The 20694-nt window shown below is 34.2% G+C and overlaps 1 protein-coding gene across 4 annotated transcripts in view; it reads left to right on the top strand.

Annotated features, from left to right (window-relative positions):
• The window catches only part of Fut8 (fucosyltransferase 8), a 319640-nt gene that overhangs the window by 154484 nt on the left and 144462 nt on the right, over nucleotides 1–20694 (top strand). The window lies entirely within an intron of this gene.

The following is a 20694-nucleotide window of genomic DNA, read 5'->3' as shown; positions in this document are numbered from 1 at the left end:
TAGCATTTTACATATACAAGAGTCCCCAGTATCTGTAGAGAATTGGTTCCAGGACCTTCCATGGGTATCAAAATCCACCAATGCTCCAAGTTCCATATATAAAATGGTGTAGTATTTGTATCTAACCTATACATATCCTGCTTTATACTTTAAATAATCCGTAGATTACTTCTAATACCTAATATAATATACATGCTATATAAATAGCTGTTGTACTATGTTGCTTAAGGAATAAATTCTCCTCCTGAAAACAAATGTGTACATGTTCAGTATAGATGTAGTTCTCTTTTAGGCATACTACATTTTCAATCTGACATTGTTTGAATCTGCAGGTTCAGATACCACAAGTCCACTATACTATCTTATTTAGGAATAAAATTAATTGTTCCATATGACAAGGCTGATAGGTGCTAAAACTGGTATAAGAGCTGAAGACTTTGGGAAGTATATACAGTAATAAAATGTAATATCTTTTATTAAACATGAAAATCTTTAACTAATGCTTCCTCTCTGTTTTTAAATGCTCTAGAGTAGAGGTGGGTGGCATTTTTTTATAGCAACAAGAATGCTTATCTGGTAACTTGATTATTACCATTATTTCAGTCTAAACATTCCAATACAGTGAACCTCATTTTTTCATGCCTCAGTCTCTTACTTTTCTTGGTTCCTAGTACAAAGATTGAGGGATAAATAATGATTGGATATTCTGAAAGATCTTTAGCTGGGATTTCAAAAGTACATGTCTGCTTCTGGCTCCTAAAGTGGGTGGATTACAGATATGTACCCCAACACCAATTCTTGGTCAGTAATTTAAATACCAAAATGTTTAGTATAGCAGTTTTCAGACTTTACTGTTTTATCAGATCCACATTGAGGGCTTGTTAAAATGTAGATTGTTGAGATCAATCCACCAAATTTATGATTTACTGGTTCTGGGGTGGGATCTGAGAATCTGGATTTCTAAGAAGTTCCTAGGTAAATGTTGATGCTACAGTTGAAGGACTACACTTTGAAAACCACTGCTTTTGGAGTTTCCATGGAAGTTATAGCCATTCTAGCATTATTCTTCTTCCTTTCTTTATCAAAAAGAAAAAAATAAGACTCTAATAAAGAACCTAAAGTAAAGTGTAAAATTATTACAGATGTGTGCAATTGTGCCTACTCCTAAAGCATTTTTAAAAAGTGTTACTGATTGTTTAAGACAGAGCCCAAGTATGTTCTCCTGTGAGAATCTTATCTTTATCCCATTCATCTCCTTTAGGCACCATTTCTCTGTGTTCACTCAGCACCTATACTTTACTCCTGTCATTGTACTTCCACACTGTATTAGTTTTGTATATAGTTGCTATTGTGCTGAATCTTAAATCAGTACCTTTAACCATCTTATTCAGCTTTGTACTTTAGTGTTCAAAACCTGATACTTTGAATAAAATACAGGTGAAATGAATGGATGAATTCATGAATAAACCCAGTTGTTTTGGGGACCATTTGAATCTGACTGTAAATCATTCCTGTATTCCCAACTGATGACTGTCATCTTAGACATGCTGATTGTACCTTTGTATCTTTGATTTCACATATTACTTTACTTGATACTTTTAGCGCAGTGAATGCTATGAGAATAAATTGGAAAGTCAGACTTCCTGTATTAATCATATAACAAACATTTGTACCTGTAGATTTAATCATGTTATAATTAAAATTTAATTTCCCTAGAGGCCATTTTTTTTTTTAAATTTGTTAATCTCACTTTTTACCTTTTTGTGTTCCATTGCATTGTGGAGTTTTTAGTTCTTCTTGGTGTCTAGCCATAAAATTATTTTCAACAGTTACATAGTAGTTCCCTCTGAAATTTTGCATTCTCTTATCATTGGAAAAGATTTTAGAAGCAATGTTTTTATAGACCAGGTTACCATGATAGTTATCACTGTGATAAAGTTTTAAAAATGTACACTGCCATTTATTAACCAACCGAAAGAACAAGGAAAGCTTTTGTGACTTATGTAGACTCTAGTTAAGTGTTATTCAATTGGTTTGATTGCTGAACATAATAAGCAGAGAAAGGGGGGCAGGGAGAAGAGATAATACTGAGTCAGATACAATGCATTTAGCATATCCAATAACTTGGTTTTTTGTCATGGGTATTTTTTACTACAGTTATTAATGCATATTAATTGCAGAAGCTAATGAGTTTCATTGTGATATTTCCATGCATATATATTTTGCCAAACTCTTGGTTCCTTATCCCTGATGCCAATCCAATAACAAGGACATGGTTTTGAGAAAAAGAAAAAATGTTTATTGCTTTGCTGGCAAAGGAGAAACAGGGGATTCCTGTCCCAGAGGCTGTGATTCTGCCCATCAGCAGGAACAGGGCATTTAAATAGTTGATTTAAAGCCTAGATTTCACATGTTCTCTGTAGGAGTTGTAATTTACTTGTTAATTTGGGAAACAGTCATTTCTGAGATGTTCTGGTATACCATCTCCCAAGTCTGAATTACTTCCTTCTTATGGTGGGTGTGTACTCAAGGACGGATAACCCTATCTAGGATGGGGAAGAAAGGTAATCCTGTTTCCCCTGAGATTAGGGAGGGGGCAAGATTAGGAAGGAGCAGGGAGAGAGGAAGAGAAAGAAACATGTCCATTTTAAAAGTTAGAATTGGAAGGATCATATTCAAAACATAAAGTGGACCACTGTTAAAGTATAACATGTTTTGATCATATCGACCTTCTATATTACCCTCTTTTATCTCCCCTGCAATTCTGGTCCCCTTCTACTTTCCCCTTCTACTTTTCTTTTTTTAAAGAATAGATATTTATTACCACTTCTCCATATGAGAGTAAACATGGAATTCTTTTCTTTCTCATCTGGCTTATTTCACTTTAACATGATGATCTTCATTTCTGTTTTCCTCATGATGATGATATTTCTTTTTATGACTGAATAATATTCCATTGTGTATATATGCAAAGTGATTCCTTTGAATTTATACCAGAAGTGTTAGAGGTGGATTCAATGATAGTTATACTTTAGTTTTTAGAGGAACATCCATATTGTTTTCTATAGTGGCTGTACTAATTTATATTCCTACCAATAGCATATAAGGATTCCTTTTCTCTACATATTTTCCAGCATTTCTTATTTTTGCTTTCATGATAATAGCTTGTCTGACTGGGGTGAGATGGAATTTCAATGTAGGGTTTTTGATTTGCATTTCCCTGATGGTTGAGGATGTTGACATGTTCATGTATTTATTAGCCATCTGTACTTCTTTTGAGTTGTATCTTTTCAGCTCATTTTCCCACTTATTGATTAGATTACTTATACTTTAGGCATTAAATTTTTTTTAGTTCTTTGTAATTCTGAATTTTAATCTTCTGTCAGAGGAAGAGCTAGCAAAGATTTCCAGCCATGTGGTAGGTTGTCTCTTTCCTCTGTTGATTGTTTTCTTTGCTGTTCAGAAGCTTTTTATTTTGAGGTAATCCCATTTGTTATTTCTTAAACTAGTGGAGTTCTATTCAGTAAATTGTTGCCTGTACCAGTATCTTGAAGTTTCCCCTATGTTTTTTTTCCCTGTAGTTTCTGAGTTTCAGGTCTTACATTAGGGCCTTGATCCTTTTGCACTGATTTTTTTGGTACTGCGGATTGAACCCAGGGGCACCTAACCATTGAGCACATCCCCAGCCTTTGTTTGTATTTTATTTAGAGGGGTCTCTCTGAGTTGGTTAGCACCGCACTAATTTACTTGGGCTGGCTTTGAACTCATGATCCTCCTGCCTCAGCCTCCCGAGCTGCTGGGATTACAGGCATGTGCGACTGTGCCTGGCCCTGTTCTAATTTTTTTTAATGTTATTATCTCCTTTGTTGAGAAACACATGGTTGCAGATGTGTAAGTTTGTTTCTGGAGCCCCTATTTTATCCCATTGGTCTAGATTTTTTTTAATTCCAATACCATGCTCTTTTTGTTATGGTGACTCTGTACTCTATTTTGAAATCAGGTACTGCGATGCCTTTTGCATTGCTCAGGATTGCTGTGGCTATCTGGAGTCTTTTGTGCCTTATCAATTTTAGGATTGATTTTTCTACTTCTGTGAAAAATGGCATTGGTATTTTGATAGAGACTGCACTGAATCTGTAGAATGCTTTTGGTAGAATGGCAATTTTAAGGATATTATTTCTTCTAGTCTATGAATATTGGAGATCTTTATATCTTCCAGTGTCTTCTTCATTATTTTTCTTCAGTATTTTATAATTTTCTTTGTAGAGTTCATTCATCTTTTTATGTAGATATATTTTTAGACTTTTAAAATCTAGATTTTTAAATTTAGAAATAAAGGCTGCTATGAATGGAATTGTTTTCCTGATTTCCTTGATAGGAAGTTTTTTATTGGCATATAGGTAAGCTACTGGATTTCTTTTTTTGCTACCCGGTATTGAACCCAAAGGTGCTTAACCACTGAGCCACAGCCCCAGCCCTGTATATATTTTTATTTACTTGTATATGACAGCAGAATGCATGACAACTCTTATTACATATATAGAGCACAATTTTTCATATCTCTGGTTGTATACAAAGTAAATTAAAGCTAATTGGTGTCTTTATACCTGTACTTTGGATAATAATGATCCTCACATTCCAACATCTCTAATAACCCCATGCCCCCTCTCTTCCCCTCCAACCCCTCTGCCCTATCTAGAGTTCATTTATTCCTCCCATGCTCCTCTTACTATCTCACTAGCATAAGAAAACATTCTAACTTCATTTAGCATTATCTTCTCCCACGCCATCCATTTACCTGTAAATGCCATGATTTTATTCGCTTTTATTGCTGAGTAATATTCCATTGTGTATATATGCCACATTTTTAATCCATTCATCTATTGAAGGGAATCTAGGTTGGTTCCACAGTTTAGCTATTGTGAATTGTGCTGCTATAAACATTGATGTGGCTGTGTCCCTGTAGTATGCTGTTTTTAAGTCCTTTGGGTATAGACCAAGGAGAAGGATAGATGGGTCAAATGGTGATTCCAAATAATATCCTTAAAATTGCCATTTTACCAAAAGCACTCTACAGATTCAGTGCAGTCTCTATCAAAATGCCAATGTCATTTTTCACAGAAGTAGAAAAATCAATCCTAAAATTGATAAGGCACAAAAGACTCCAGATAGCCACAGCAATCCTGAGCAAAAGGAACGCAAAAGGCATCGCAGTACCTGATTTCAAAATATAGTACAGAGCCACTGTAACAAAAAGAGCATATTATTGGAATTAAAAAAAAAAAACTAGACCAGTGAGATAAAATAGGGACCCCAGAAATAAGCTCACACATCTGCAGCCCAATTTTCCAAGAAATCTCCATAGTGCTTTCCATATTGGCTGTACCAATTTGCAGTCCCACCTGCAGTGTATGAGTGTATCTTTTTTCCCACATCCTCACCAACATTTATTGTTGTTTGTCTTAATAATAGCTGCCATTCTTACTGGAGTGAGATGAAATCTTAGAGTGGTTTTGATTTGCATTTCTCTAATTACTAGTGATGATGAACATTTTTTCATACATTTGTTGATTGTATATCATCTTCTGAGAAGTGTCTGTTCAGGTCCTTGGCCAATTTATTGATTGGGTTATTTGTTTTTCTGGTGTTTAGCTTTTTGAGTTCTTTATATACCCTAGAGATTAGTGCTCTATCTGATGTGTGAGAGGTAAAGATTTGTTCCCAAGATGTAGGCTCTCTATTCACCTCACAGATTGTTTCTTTGGCTGAGAAGAAACTTTTTAGTTTGAGTCCATCCCATTTATTGATACTTGATTTTAATTCTTGCACCAAATGACTCTTATTAAGGAAGTTGGGGCCTAATCTCACATGATGGAGATTAGGGCCTACATTTTCTTTTATTAGATGCAAGGTCTCTGGTTTTATTTCTAAGTCCTTGATCCATTTTGAATTGAGTTTTGTGTATAGAGATAGGGGTTTAATTTCATTTTGTTGTATATGGATTTCCAGTTTTCCCAGCACCATTTGTTGAAGAGGCTTATCTTTTCTCCAGTGCATGTTCTTGGCACCTTTGTCTAATATAAGATAATTGTAGTTTTGTGGGTTAGTCTTTGTGTGCTCTGTTCTGTACCATTGGTCTTACAGTCTGTTTTGGTGCCAATACCATGCTGTTTTTGTTACTATTACTCTGTAGTATAGTTTAAGGTCTGGTATAGTGATGCCACCTGCTTCACTCTTCCTGCTAATGATTGTTTTAGCTATTCTGGGTCTCTTATTTTTCCAGATGAATTTCATGATTGCTTTTTCTAATTCTATGAGGAATGTCATTGGGATTTTGATCAGAATTGCATTAAATCTGTATAGTGCTTTTGGTAGTATGGTCATTCTGATAAGATTAATTCTGCCTATTCAAGAGCAAGGTAGATCTTTCCATCTTCTAAGGTCTTATTTGATTTCTTTCTTTAGGGTCCTGTAATTTTCATTTTATAGATCTTTCACCTCTTTCATTAAGTTGATTCCCAAGTGTTTTATTTATTTATTTATTTTTTGAGGCCATTGAAAATGGGGTGGTTTTCCTCATTTCCCTTTCTGAGGACTTGTCACTGATATACAAAAATGCCTTTGATTTATGGGTGTTGATTTTATATCCTGCTACTTTGCTGAATTTATTTACTAGTTCTAGAAGTTTTCTGGTAGAACTTTTATGGTCTTCTAGGTATAAAATCATATCATCAGCAAATAGTGCCAATTTGAGTTCTTCTTTTCCTATGTATATCCCTTTGATTTCATTTGTCTAATTGCTCTGGCCAGTGTTTCAAGAACTATGTTGAATAGAAGTGGTGAAAGAGGGCATCCCTGTCTTTTTCCAGTTCTTAGAGAGAATGCCTTCAATTTTTCTCCATTTAGAATGATGTTGGCCTGGGGCTTAGCATAGTCTTTGTGGTTTTGAGATATGTTCCTGTTATCCCTAGTTTTTCTAGTGTTTTGAACAAAAAGGGGTGCTGTATTTTGTCAAATGCTTTTTCTTCATCTATTGAGAATGATCATCTGATTCTTATCTTGAAGTCTATTGATGTGATTAATTACTTTTATTGATTTCCATATGTTGAACCAAACTTGTATTCCTGGGATGAATCCCACTTGATCGTGTGCATGATCTTTTTGATATGTTTTTGTATTCAATTTGCCAGCATTTTATTGAGAATTTTTTATCTATATTTTTTTTAGAGATATTTGTCTGAAGTTTCCTTTTTTTTCTTCTTTCTTTCTTTCTTTTTTTTTTTTTTTTGATGTGTCTTTGCTTGGTTTTGGAATCAGAGTGATATTGGCCTCATAGAATGAGTTTGGAAGTGTTTCCTCTTTTTCTATTTCTTGAAATAAATTGAAGAGTATTGGTATTAGTTCTTCTTTAAAGGTCTCGTAGAATGTGGCTGTGTATCCATCTGTTCCTGGACTTTTCTTTGTTGGTAGACTTTTGATGGCATCTGCTATTTTGTCACTTGAAATTGATCTGTTTAAATTGTGCATATCATCCTGATTCAATTTGGGGAAATTATATGACTCAAGAAATTTATTGATGTCTTTGATATCTTCTATTTTATTGGAGTATAAGTTTTCAAAATAGTTTCTAATTATTTTCTGTATTTCTGTAGTGTCTGTTGTGATATTTCCTTTTCATCATGTATGTTAGTGATTTGAGTTTTCTCTCTCCTTCTCTTCGTGAGTATGGCTAAAGATCTGTGAATTTTATTTATTGTTTCAAACAAGCAACTTCTTGTTTGGTCAGTTTTTTCAATTGTTTTTTTTTTTTTGTTTTGTTTTGTTTTAATTTCATTGATTTCAGCTCTAGTTTTAATTATTTCTTGTCTTCTACTGCTTTTGCTGCTGATTTGTTGTTCTTTTTTTTTAGGGCTTTGAGATATAATATTAAGTAATTTATTTGTTCACTTTTTCTTCTTTTAAGGAATGAACTTCACACAATGAACTTTCCTCATAGATCTGCTTTCATAGTGTTCCAGTGATTTCGATATGTTGTACCCGTGTTCTCATTCACCTCTAAGATTTTTTTAATCTTCTCCTTGATGTCTTCTGTAACCCATTGTTCATTCAGTAGCATATTATTCAGTCTCCAGGTATTGGAGTGGATTTTATTTCTCATTTTATCATTGATTTCTAATTTTATTCCATTATGATCTGACAGAATGCAGGGTAGTATCTCTACTTTTTTATATTTGCTAAGAGTTGCTTTGTGGCATAGAATATGGTCTATTTTAGAGAAGGATCCATGTGCTACTGAGAAGAAATTGTATTCTCTTGTTGAAGGATGAAATATTCTATATATGTCAGTTAAGTCTAAGTTATTGATTGTATGATTGAGTTCTATAGTTTTTTTGTTCAGTTTTTGTTTGGAAGATTTATCTAGTGATTAAAGAGGTGTGTTAAAGTTACCCAGAATTATTGTGTTGTGGTCTATTTGACTTTTGAACTTGAGAAGGGTTTGTTTGATGAACATCGTTTGGGGTATATATTTATAATTGTTACGTCTTACTGGTGTATGGTTCCCTTGAACAGTATGTAGTGTCCTTCTTTATTCTTTTTAATTGACTTTAGTTTTAAGCCTGCTTTATTTGATATGAGTATGGAAACCTCTGCTTGCTTCCACAGTCCATGTGAGTAGTATGTTTTTTTTCCCCAACCCTTCACCTTCAGTCTGTGGATGTCTTTTTCTTTTTTTTTTAATTTATTTTTTAGTTGGACACAATACCTTTACTTTGTTTATTTGTTTTTATGTGGTGCTGAGGATCGAACCCCGGGCCTCTCATGTTCTAGGCAAGCGCTCTACTGCTGAGCCATAACCCCAGCCCAGTGGATGTCTTTTTTTATGAGATGAGTCTCTTGCAGGCAGCATATTGTTGGGTCTTTTTTTATAAATCCAATCTGCTAGGCTATGTCTTTTAATTTGGTGAGGTTAGGCCATTAACATTTCAGAGTTATTGTTGAGAAATGATTTGTATTCCCAGCCATTTTTATTTACTTTTGATATTTAATGTGACTTGGTTTTTCTTCTGATTGGATTTTCCTTTAGTGTAATCCCTCCCTCTGCTGATTTTTATTATTGTTTGTCATTTCCTCTTCTTGGAATATTTTGCTGGGCATGTTCCTTAGTGCAGGCCTTGTAGTTGTAATTTCTTTTAACTTTTGTTTTTTCATGGAAGATTTTTTATTTTATCATCAAATCTAAAGCTTAGTTTTGGTGGATATAAGATTCTTGGTTGGCATCCATTTTCTTTCAGAGCTTGGTATATGTTGTTTCATGATCTCCTGGCTTTGAGTGTCTGGGTTGAAAAATCTGCTGAGACACAAATTGCGTGCCCCTGTACCCCCATTTGTAATCTGATTCCTCTCTCTTTCAGGTTTTAAGATGCTATTCTTAATTTGTATTCCAGGCATTTTCATTATAATGTACCTTGGTGTAGATCTGTTGTGATTTTGTATATTTGGTGTCCTGTAAGCCTCTCAAGTTTGATTTTCCAATTCGTTCTTTATGCTTGGGAAATTTTCTGATATTACCTCATTGAAGAGATTGTGCAATCGTTTGGTTTGAAACTGTGCCTTTCTCTATCATTATAACTCTTATGTTTGGTTTTTTGATCCTGTCCCATAATTTTTGGATGTTCTGTTCATGGTTTCTAACTATCTTCACTGTGTGATCAACTTTATTTTCCAGGTTATATACTTTGTTTGCATTATCTGATGTTGTTTCTTCCAAGTGATCTAGTCTGTTGGTTATACTTTCTGTTGAGTTTTTTTATTTGATTTATTATATCCTTTATTTCAAGGATTTCTGACTTTTTTTTTTTTCAGAGTCTCTATCTCTCTGGAAGTAATCTTTTGCTACCTGTATTTGCTCTGTTGTCTCATTGCTGGAGTGATTAATTTTTGCCTATATTTGCTCATTTAGGTCGTTCTTTAATTCACAGATCATTTTAATTATGAATCTTCTGAACTCTAATCTAACATTTCATCAACTTTGCATCTGTGGGTTCTGTTATTGTGTCTTGCTTTTGTTATGGGGTACTTTCCTCCCTTGTTTTTTCATGCTGTCTGTCTATGCATCTTCCTTTCTTGCAGTATGGATCTGAGATATTAGTTTCTTCTCTATATTCTTGTAGTACCCATGCAGATGGTCTGTACCTCACCTTGATGTTGGGCTTCCATACCCGGCTGGTGTCTCAATGAATGCTACTGCATCCTGGGTCTGGGACCTGGGCAAGTTGGTGTGGGTGGATGTGGGCTGCTGGGCTTGACCTCCCCCTGGGCTTGACCTTCAGCGGGGTTGACCTCAGGCTGTAGTCTGATGGTTGGAAGGGGCCTGAGGATAGGCTCTGGTGGGTGTCTGCCCTGCCAGGGGAGGGGTGAACCGGGCCTACTGAGTGAGTGGGTCCCGTGTGCCTGGTGTGGGCGTTCTGGCCTGGGTGTTCTGGCCTGGATCTTGGCTCATGAGGTAGTCTCCCTGTTTATTTTGTTTTTGATTTTGAGACAGGGTCTCACTAAGTTGTTTAGGGCCTTGTTAAGTTGCTGAGGCTGGGGCTGCCTTTGAACTTGTGATCCTCCTGCCTTAGCCTCCCCAGCCACTGGGATCACAGGTGTACACCATCATGCCTAGCCTCTAGTTTTTCTGTGTTGATTTTTATTGTGCTACATTGCTAAATTTGTTTCTCAGTACTAAGAGACTTTTGGTAGACTCTTCAGGGTTTTCTAGGTGTAGAATCATATCTCTGCAAAACAAGGATAATTTGACTTTCTTCTTTCCTATTTGTGTTCCCTTTATCTCTTTATCTTGCTTGATTGCTCTGGCTAAAGTTTCCATTACTTGAATAAGAGTAATGGGAGTGGATACCCTTGAATCTTTCCTGATTTATGAGCAAATGCTTTCAGTTTTCCCCATTCAGTTTGATAATGGCTGTGGGTTTGTTTTATATGTTTTTTTTTAAATTATGTTGAGGTGTGATCCCTCTATTCTGGGTTATTTTTAAATTTTTAAAGTTTTTATCATAAAAGAAGGTTAAATATTATCAAAGGCTTTTTCTGCATCTATTGATGATCATGAGATTTTCATCCTTGATTGTATTCATGTGAATTAGACTTATTGGTTTGTATATGTAGAACTAGCTGGAAGAACACCAACTTGATCATGTGATCTTTTTAATGTGATAGTGAATTCAATTTGCAAGAATTTTATTAAGGATTTTTACATTGATGTTCTTCAAGGATATTGGGCTGTAATTTTTTTTTGCTCTATCTTTATCAGGTTTTGGTAATAGGATATTACTGACTTTGTTCAGTGAGTTTGGAAGAGTTTTTTCTCTTTCTATTTCATGGAATCGTTTGAGGAATATTGGTAATCCTTAAAAATTCTGATAAAATTCAGCTGTGAATCCATCTGGTTCTCAACTTCTTTGTTGGGAAACTTTATTACTGCTTCAATCTTAGTGCTTGTTATTGATCTAGTTTGATTTCTTTATATCCTCAGGTTCAATTTCGGTAGATTCATATTTGTCTAGAAATTGGTCCATTTCGTCTAGATTTTCCAAATTTTGGTATATATTTTTTCAAAATATTCCCTATGATCAGATAATTTAGATTTCAGTAATATCTGTTGTTAATATCCCCTTTATCCCCTTTTTTCACTTATACTTTTATTTGAGTCTTCTCTCTCTTTTGGTTAGTTTTCAGGTTGGGTTTTTTTTTTTTTTTTTTTTTTTTTTTTTTTTGTGGTGCTGGGGATTGAACCCAGGGCCTTATGCATATGCATGCAAGGCAAGCACTCTACCAACTGAGCTATATCCCCAACCCCCCCCCTCCCCTTTTTTTTTTAAACAATCAACTCCATGTCATTGATTCTTGTGTTGTTCTTTTGGTCTCTGTTTCTACTCTGATCTTTTATTATTTCTTTTCTTCTAGTGATTTTGGGTTTTGTTTATTCTTGTTTAAGGTCAATAACTTGATGTTAATGATTAATAAAAGAACGTAGAAGCTGTTTGTTCTTTCTAGCCCTGCCTTATTTTTTATTTTTTGCAATGTTACGAATTCAACTTGGGACCTCACACATGCTACGAAAGCACTTTAAAACTGAGCTACATCTCCAGCCTCAGTCCCATTTTGATAATGGGCATCTCATTTTTGTGATGCGAATATTTAGGAAGACAGTGTTTACCTTTATTTCCTTTAAGCTTTTTGAATTACATCTGGATTAGGCATCTAAGGATCTTTGTTTAATTCTTAATATCAAACTTTGAATCTCCTTATTCAGAAGTTTAGAGAAAGTGATTTACTATTTGTCACTGTTGCTATTTGCTTATTAAGGACATTAGAAATGGGATAAAGATTAAAAGATGATAGATCAAATGGTAAGAGAGAGGAAGTAGAGACTATAAGTCAAAAGGATAAATACATGTAGATTCAGAAGTCAAGTTCTTCTAATATTTTAATGTATCCTTTGTGCCACATTCTAGGTACTTTCACATATATTTCCTTTAATTAATTAACAGGCATAACTTTTTTTTAGATATGGTCTCCCTATAATGTCCAGGCTGACTTGAACTCATGATTCTCCTGCCTTAACCTCCATGGAGCTGGGATTTCAGGCAAATTTCATCACATCCTAGGCCCTAGTCCAATTTATTTAACATCAAGTGAATTCTGTTTATCATTATTTTTTGGTCTTTCTTTCTTTTTTTCTTTCCTTCCTTCCTTCCTTCTTTCTGTTTATCATTATTTTTTGGTCTTTCTTTCTTTCTTTCATTCAGTATTTATCTCTAGTTTGTATATCTGGTTTATAAAATCTCATTCATTTATACATTCCTTCATTCAGGCTTTGTAGTCAGACAAATCCAAATTTATATTCCATCTCTACAATTATCAGCTCAGTGTGGCCTTTGAGTTGGTAATCCTCCTCGAGTTTTTAATTTATAAACCATAGAAATGAAACATCCTGGTCAGTTATTTATTTATTTATTTTCAAATTAAATAAACCCACCTTGCTGTAATGTTAGTTTATTTTGTAAGGAAACATGGATATTTGAAACCCAGGGGGTCCCGCAGGGGTCAAGTAGTAAAGAACTCATAATGATCTAGAAACAGAAATTGGACAGCTGGTGTAAACCCAGACCTTTAAAATCTCAAATTTCTCTCCCTTTTTGTTCTCTCTCTCTGTCTTTCTCTCTTTTTGTCCTTTCTTACTCCCGTTTTCTTCCTTATTGCCCACCCCATCTGCTTTCATTGCTTCAGTGTGCACATGACTAAATATGGGTATCCTACCCCTCCTGAATTTTTCTAAACTCAGTGTGAATGATCATCTGAAACTAGCGAAAATCAGTTTATAATCTAGTAGATTATGAACTCCAGTAGAAAGAAAGTGGTCCAACTTGTATAAGATGTTTGTTAGCATGTTCAGTCAACTATGGGAGAAGGAGGGAGGGTCATAAACATGTCTGCCAAGGCACTTCTATAGCTGGTGGCATGGGTTGATGTTAAATTGGCCAATGGTTGTCTTCTTAATGTCTATCTTATGCTACTGTTATTATCACATTATATAACACTTGAATTTGTGAGTTCCTGGTAGGCAGCCAACTACTTATATACTAGAAAATACCATGTTATCAGTACAAAGTGGATGATTCTCAAATACTGATTGCTTAACTTAATCTGGACAAAGAACAGTATAACTCACATTTTATAATTGGCACATAAATATTAAGCAGTTTATCAGAGTGAAATAGGTTTAGATGTACAAGTAGACTATAGGTCTATCAATTTTCTTTCTCTTCAGTAAAATGCACTTATAAATTTCTAATAACCACATAAGCCTATGCCAAGAAAATTACTATGATCTTTCCCTGATTTCTAAGCTTATAATTAAGGCATATATTAGACATTGTAAGTAGCCAATAAGAAATATCAGTCAATCTTGATAGAGTTTGTAATGTGCTTATACTTAATACAATTTTAGGATGCCTATATAGATTCAGAATTACAGTACTAATATTAGAGACAGTATTGTCTTTAATATAAATTGAAGTGTGGCTATGGGAATTATACATTTTACTTATGTATGGCTAAGAGTATCAATATACTACGTTCTGTGGAACTCTCTTATGTTATTGTTAAATATACATATGTATACACATATATTATGTATACATACATGCTTATGTGTATAAGATTAAAAACTTAAGTATATTATTTAAAATTATAAGCCCTATGATAGATAAAGAGTTAAAAGACTTTCTGACTTGGCTTATTGTTAGGAAGTCTTCAGATGGAAAGAAAGATCAGTGCATGCAGTGAGTGGTGTAGTAATTGCTTTGTTCATGTTGTTCTTGTTTGCTTTATCTCAAAGTAGAATAGTAAACTCATTGAGCTAATTATTGTTCATTTTTAGGCATTGTTATTGATTTGTAGTCATTAAAAAGGTGTTGTGTGTTGATAATGTTGCATATATTAATTGTACAAGTTTATTAATTGTACTACATGAACTGGTAGAGATCTAACTTTGATCTTTTGGCATTTGTGATAGCAGAGAATAAAACATTAGTTACGTTCAAAAACATGTAATACTAAAATTCCTTTAAGAACTTTTGTGCAGTCTAAATAGATGAAATACACTATTTTTAAGAAGTAAATACTGTATTATCCTGTTTGTTCAAAAATATCAAGAAGCCAGTATGATGGTGCACACCTGTAATCCCAGTGGCTTGGGAGGCTGAGGCAGGAGGATTACAAGTTCCAGGCCAGCTCCAGCAATTAATTTAGTGAGGCTCTAAGCAACTTAGTGAGACCTTGTCTCAAAATAAAAAAATTTAAAAAGTGGTTAGGGATGTGAATCAGTGGTAAGCGGGGGGGGGGGGTACCTGGGTTAAATCCTTGGTTAAAAAAAAAAAAAAGAGCGAATGGTTATTTTTTTAATAATATGGCAAATTTAAAAGGGATGTTGATGACTGCATTTATTAAAATAGTGTGTTATGGTTAAGTATTATGAAATAGTTTTCAGATTTTGTTATAGCAGGTCTAAAAGTGACAAAATTGTAGAACAAGGTAGAAATCATTTCATTAGCTTGTATGTTGCTGCTGATTGAATGTGCAGTTAATCTAAGGAAAATTTCTGGATGGACTAAAGTCTAATCTGGAGAAAAGCATTCCATGGAAGAGCTATTATTTTATATAAGACTTAAAGAGCTTATGGGTAAGAAAAGAAAAAGTTTTATGTGTTATTAAGATAGAAGATAAGCAACAGCAACTTTTAAAACCCCAGAAAAGGAGATATTGGTTAATTTAAAAAAAAAATCTTTTAGTTGTCGATGGACACAAGAACTTTATTTTTATTTGTTTATCTTTATGTGGTGTTGAGGATTAATCCCAGGGCAAGGCAAGCACTCAACCACTGAGCTACAACCCCAGCCCCGATACTGGTTAATTAAACAAAGTTTAGTTTTAGAAAATTATTTCTTCCTTTTTGGGGATAGATCATTAATCATAGATCTGATTTTGTTTTTGTTTCATTTGTTTCATTTTCTTTTTTTCCACTTGGAAGGTATTTGGGTACCTGTTGAATGTTACATAACTTTAAAATATTTTAGACTGATACATTTTAAGTTAACTGAATTTGTGTGCATATTTAGGAAAAAGTTATTTACTACAAAATAAAATTTTTGTACATTAAGGAAAGTTATGCCTCCTAGAAGAAAAAAGGTGAAGCCCAGAAATTATATGACCTTAGTCAAATATTTATTTTTATAATTAACCCAGTAGTGTTAACGAAAGGAAAGCGAGGAACTGGGAGACGGAAATGAAAGAGACCAGGCAGAGAGGTACATGAGAGTTCGTCAGAGCTGAAAATAAAGGCACATCTCTCCATAGATGGGGAAAGCATGCAGTTGGTGAAGGGTTGGGTTGTATGCCAGGAATAGTGACCCTTTCTTAGAAAGGCCTTTGGGTGGGAAAGCAAAACTTTTTTTTAAGATGGCCCTCCAGATGCTAAGCAAGGACTTTACACCTAAGTCTTCAGAGTTTCTGTTTACTGATCTTTTGCTGTCTTTACAAGAAATAGCAGATAGAAATTAGTATGTTTCTTAGAAAATTTTTACTACGGGAAACTTACTTATGTAGTACTTATGCTATTAATATTTTATGAATAAAATTACGTTTTCTAGGTAATATTTTGAGAATTTTACAAAATTAGGCATGAAAGATGGCAACACAGTCTGTGATATTCAGTGTACTGAATCTTGAGGATTGGACTGATAAAATAATGTTAAATATAAATGTTCCTGGGGTTAGATTTTGCAGATATACAAGTATGTAGAATGTGTACATGCCTGATTTTATGAAAGGAAAGGTGCACCTGTATTTTTTGTGTGGTTAAACACTACTAGTTTGTTTGGGAGGAGGTTGTTGATCTAAATTAATGACAAATGTAAATTATATACCATCTCATGGTAAGTAAAGCCTTGTTGCTTTCAAATTCATTTAAAACAAAATAAGTCACAAACTATTTCCAAGAGAACCTGATGTCACTAATAAGATAGGTAGTTATTTAATACTACCATTAATTTGTATACCAATGGTTAGTGTATTTGTGTTCTGAAGAAAAAAATGTTTTTATATTAAAACACTACTATCAATCATAACCCCATCAAATATTTACACAATTTCCTTTTAAAATAAACATGCTTCTATAGTTTAAGAAAATTGGGTCTACCAAATTTTCTGGCTTTATTTCTAGTACTCCACCTTCCACCTTAATCTCGCCTTTTAAGTTTACTTATGTAGTCCCATGTACCATATGCTCATCATATAATATCAGTTCATATTCCTGACTACAGCATGCTCTTTCTCACTGCTGTTCCTTTAGTCCTGCTCTTCCTTCTGTTCTAAATGTCTTTCGCTTCCTTCGAAAGTAAACTCTTAATTTTTAGGATGGCAGGTGTGGCTACACTTTTTAAACACTTTAGCTTCACTGACATTATTTTTCTATTTTTAAAACTTTTTTAAACTTCGTTTTCTTTATTTATTTTTATGTGGTGCTGAGGATTCTTGTATAGTCTAAAAACCCTCATTCCAAATGATAAATTTTATATACTGCAACTCATAATTTGTATATGACTTTTTGGCCAGGTCATGAACTCTTTGAGAATAGTGGCTGTTTCTTTTTCATGTTAATCCATAAGTAACTGTCATGTAATTGGTAATTTTTAAAAGATGAATTGTGATTCTTAGGACTGCATATTATCATATTATCACATTTTTTCTTCTTTCCCCTTTCCCTTTTTCCTCTCTCCTCTTTTTTTTTTTAGCGGGGGGGGGGGGGAAGGGGGTCTCTATCTCCTTTTTATTCTCTTCCGCTAGCTCTTTCTCCTTTTCAGCTTTGCTCCTTTCTTCAGCTTTATACAGGGGACAAACATTTTCAGAAGTATTTACTGAAGAAAAATATAAAATCCACTTATGGGTACTACTTTTTTGTTCTTATATATAATCTAGATGAATTTCTTTATGATGAAACCTTTAGATAAATAATCCTGATTTTTTCAGGAATTCCTTTCCTTTAATAACAAAGCCTATTAATAGTATTATTTACCTATTTTAAATGCAGATAAAAGAAATAAAGGATAACAGGCCTGTATAAACTCAAAAATGCACATTTGACTCACAGACTTACAATTATACAGAACTTCCCAGACCTTTGCTTTGATATTCATTCTGCTTATCATGACTCAAGAGATTCACATTCATTCACTTAGAGGGAAGATCTCTACTCTCATTTCTTTCCCTTCCTTGTACAGTAATAAATTTAATGATTTTTGGCACAGTAAGAGATAACAGTTTTTTAAAAGGTGATACATAGACATGGTAAAGAATTCAAATACTTCAAAAGGGACATACAGTGTCAAGGTATTTCCTATTATCAACCTAATCTCTCACTTCCTCCTCCCTGGGGTGACTGCATCTTGTGCATCCTTTCAGAGATACCCTCTTTATCTGTGGAGGAAAGAAACAAATCCATGACATACCATTGGATCATCCAATCTATTATAGTTATTTCTAGGTCATCCTGTCTTTGATATTTGAGAGGACTTCTTACTTCACTTTTTCCTTATAAGTCTATATATTTTTCTTGTACAAAAATAAGAATCATTAATTGACCTTAAATTTGTGAGCAGAAAATTTAGTATTTTCATAACCATATGAGTTCTAAGTTTTGGGGATTGGAAATTACTTTGCAATGAGTAGGTTTTCACTGAGCATATCCATTAATTTGTAACATGAGATAAAAAGAAGGAACTTATGCTTTTGCTGAAATCCTAACATCTTGATGTACCTGCAAAATTGTTTTTAGGTGTGCATCATGGAGCCAAAGAAAAAATACCAGTGGAAAAATTCCTTGATCTCTCTCTTCCTCTTTTAACCAAACAAAAAAGGTTTTATTGCCTGGATGGCATCATGCCAGAACCCAGTGTGTCATTCATCCATTTCCTAAATGTTTATTAGAATCTGGAATACATTAGGGATATGGGAGAACTACAGTCCTTTTGTGAAGTGGGAACATATCACATAAAAAGGCTAATACTCTCTTTGTTACTTTCAGATAAAAGATTATAAAACACAATCACATAATTTTAGGGTTTAATATTTCAGTGAAAATCCCACTTAAGCCATGTTTTTTCTCATCTCCTGGCATTTGTTAGAAATAGGTTTCATACTTAAGGCTGATATCATATGCCTGAAGACAAGGACAGTAATATTCTTTCACCTTCTGGTACTCCATCTGCCTGGATAAATTTCTCCATGGGGAAGAAAAGTGGTGTTATTGCTGAATTTTACACATTAGCCATATTTTGGGAATTTTTACACATTTGTCATTTAATTACAAGGGAAAAACAAAAACATTTCTGTATTGATTTGGGAAAATATTATATTTTTTAGGTTCTTGTATATTTTGTTTAACAATGCTCTGTGTATGGTGTGTGTGTGTGTGTGTTTAAAAATCTATAGTTATGGAGGAAAAAGAAAGTACATTGTTGACACTTCCATTAGGGGACAGCAGGTGAGAATGCTGAGAACTCAAAGTTAATAGAATAATTCTATACAATGGGCCCACTGTGCTGACCCCCACATGCTTTCTTTTCCAAGAAGCAATTTACCTGCAGCCCTGCCTGGCATAAATGGACAGGATATGCCACATTCCAGAGCAAACTACCTTTCAAAAGCAGGAGAAATGCAGGCTCCAAATAATGTTGATAAGAGGACTCAAGTTACCCTGAAGAGGGAGACTTTTGTGGCCAGATCCTAAGACTCTGGGAGATAAGGGGAGGTCTTCCTTACCATGAAATCTGTAAGAATGTATGGTTAAGAATCCAATTATAGCATAAAAGAAATCAATATGCAAGATGGTACTGTGCAGATTATTAAAGATCATGTGACTCATTGTGCATTCACTTTTCAGAATTCTTTGCTATATGATTTGGATTAATTCTATATTATTTGGAATTTAAATGTTGAGTAAAAAAATTTTGGACCCAGAATAATTTTTTTTTCTGTTAAACATTAAAACAAAGGTAGTCAACAAAGAATACAATTAAAATTTGGAATTTTAATTCCAATGGGTTAAAAAAAAAAAAAAGAATCCAATTAGAACTAGTTAGCATGGGCCAAGGTGACCTAAAGTTGCTATGACAGTGGGGACTTGAAATTCTGATGTCATCTTGCTGTCAGTTAAAAGTCAAGAGGTAGTCTTGGGCTAGACTCTCTGGAAACTTGTCTGGGATCCCCAATATAACTGGAGTGTAGGAGAGGCACATTGTCCCTCTCTCTTCTCTGAGAGGACCCGTTCCCTCCCTTGAGAGTGTCCCCTTTCCTTTTTCTTATCCTTTCAATAAACTCATGCCTACTACTCGGAGTTACATGTCTGAAATCTTTCTAACTTGATCACAAGAGTCAAGTTTGAAAAGGGGGGTCCTTTGTGCTGCCTCAGTTTCTCAGAAGGCCCCAGCTCTGTAACACTTCAAAAACGAACAAAATTTTATACAAAAGGTTAATTGTTCTCTCCTGAGAATGGCTGTGTGAATACATTAAAGTTACTTAAATGAATGTAGAGCTAGTTTAAAATTTTTCCATTTTAACATGAAAAGAATTTACCCTTGGACTTGTTATTAATGATCACATGGCTTTTTCTGGGCCAATTGTTAATTATTATTTTCAGTGAAAGAAAAAAACCGTTGATATTCACTTCAGGTTTAGATTGAAGGTTTTTTTTCTTTTAATTTATATATAGTCAATGGACCTTTATTTTATTTATTTATTTTTTTACTGATATGCGGTGTTGAGAATCCAACCCAATGCCTCACACATGCTAGGCGTGAGCTGGGCCACAACCCCAGGCCTAGACTGTAGTTTTTAAGAACATGAAAGGTGCATGAGATTCTTCTTTTGAGAGCTTGTAATACATTGTATCTTTGAACTTAAACTCCCTTGTTCTGACAACTATGTTACATTGCAGCCTGTACACACCCCAAAAATCCAGATCTTTCTTTAAAAGGATTAACTTTCAATTGTTGATAATGCTTACCTCACTGGGATTTTGTGTAACTTGATTATCTTTGTCAAAGCAGCTTAATACTGTTAGATGAAAAGCAGTTA

The sequence above is a fragment of the Urocitellus parryii genome, chromosome 6 (genome assembly GCF_045843805.1).
Source record: "Urocitellus parryii isolate mUroPar1 chromosome 6, mUroPar1.hap1, whole genome shotgun sequence".
Classification (NCBI taxonomy): Eukaryota; Metazoa; Chordata; class Mammalia; order Rodentia; family Sciuridae; genus Urocitellus; species Urocitellus parryii.
This window is presented reverse-complemented; position numbering and strand designations above follow the sequence as displayed.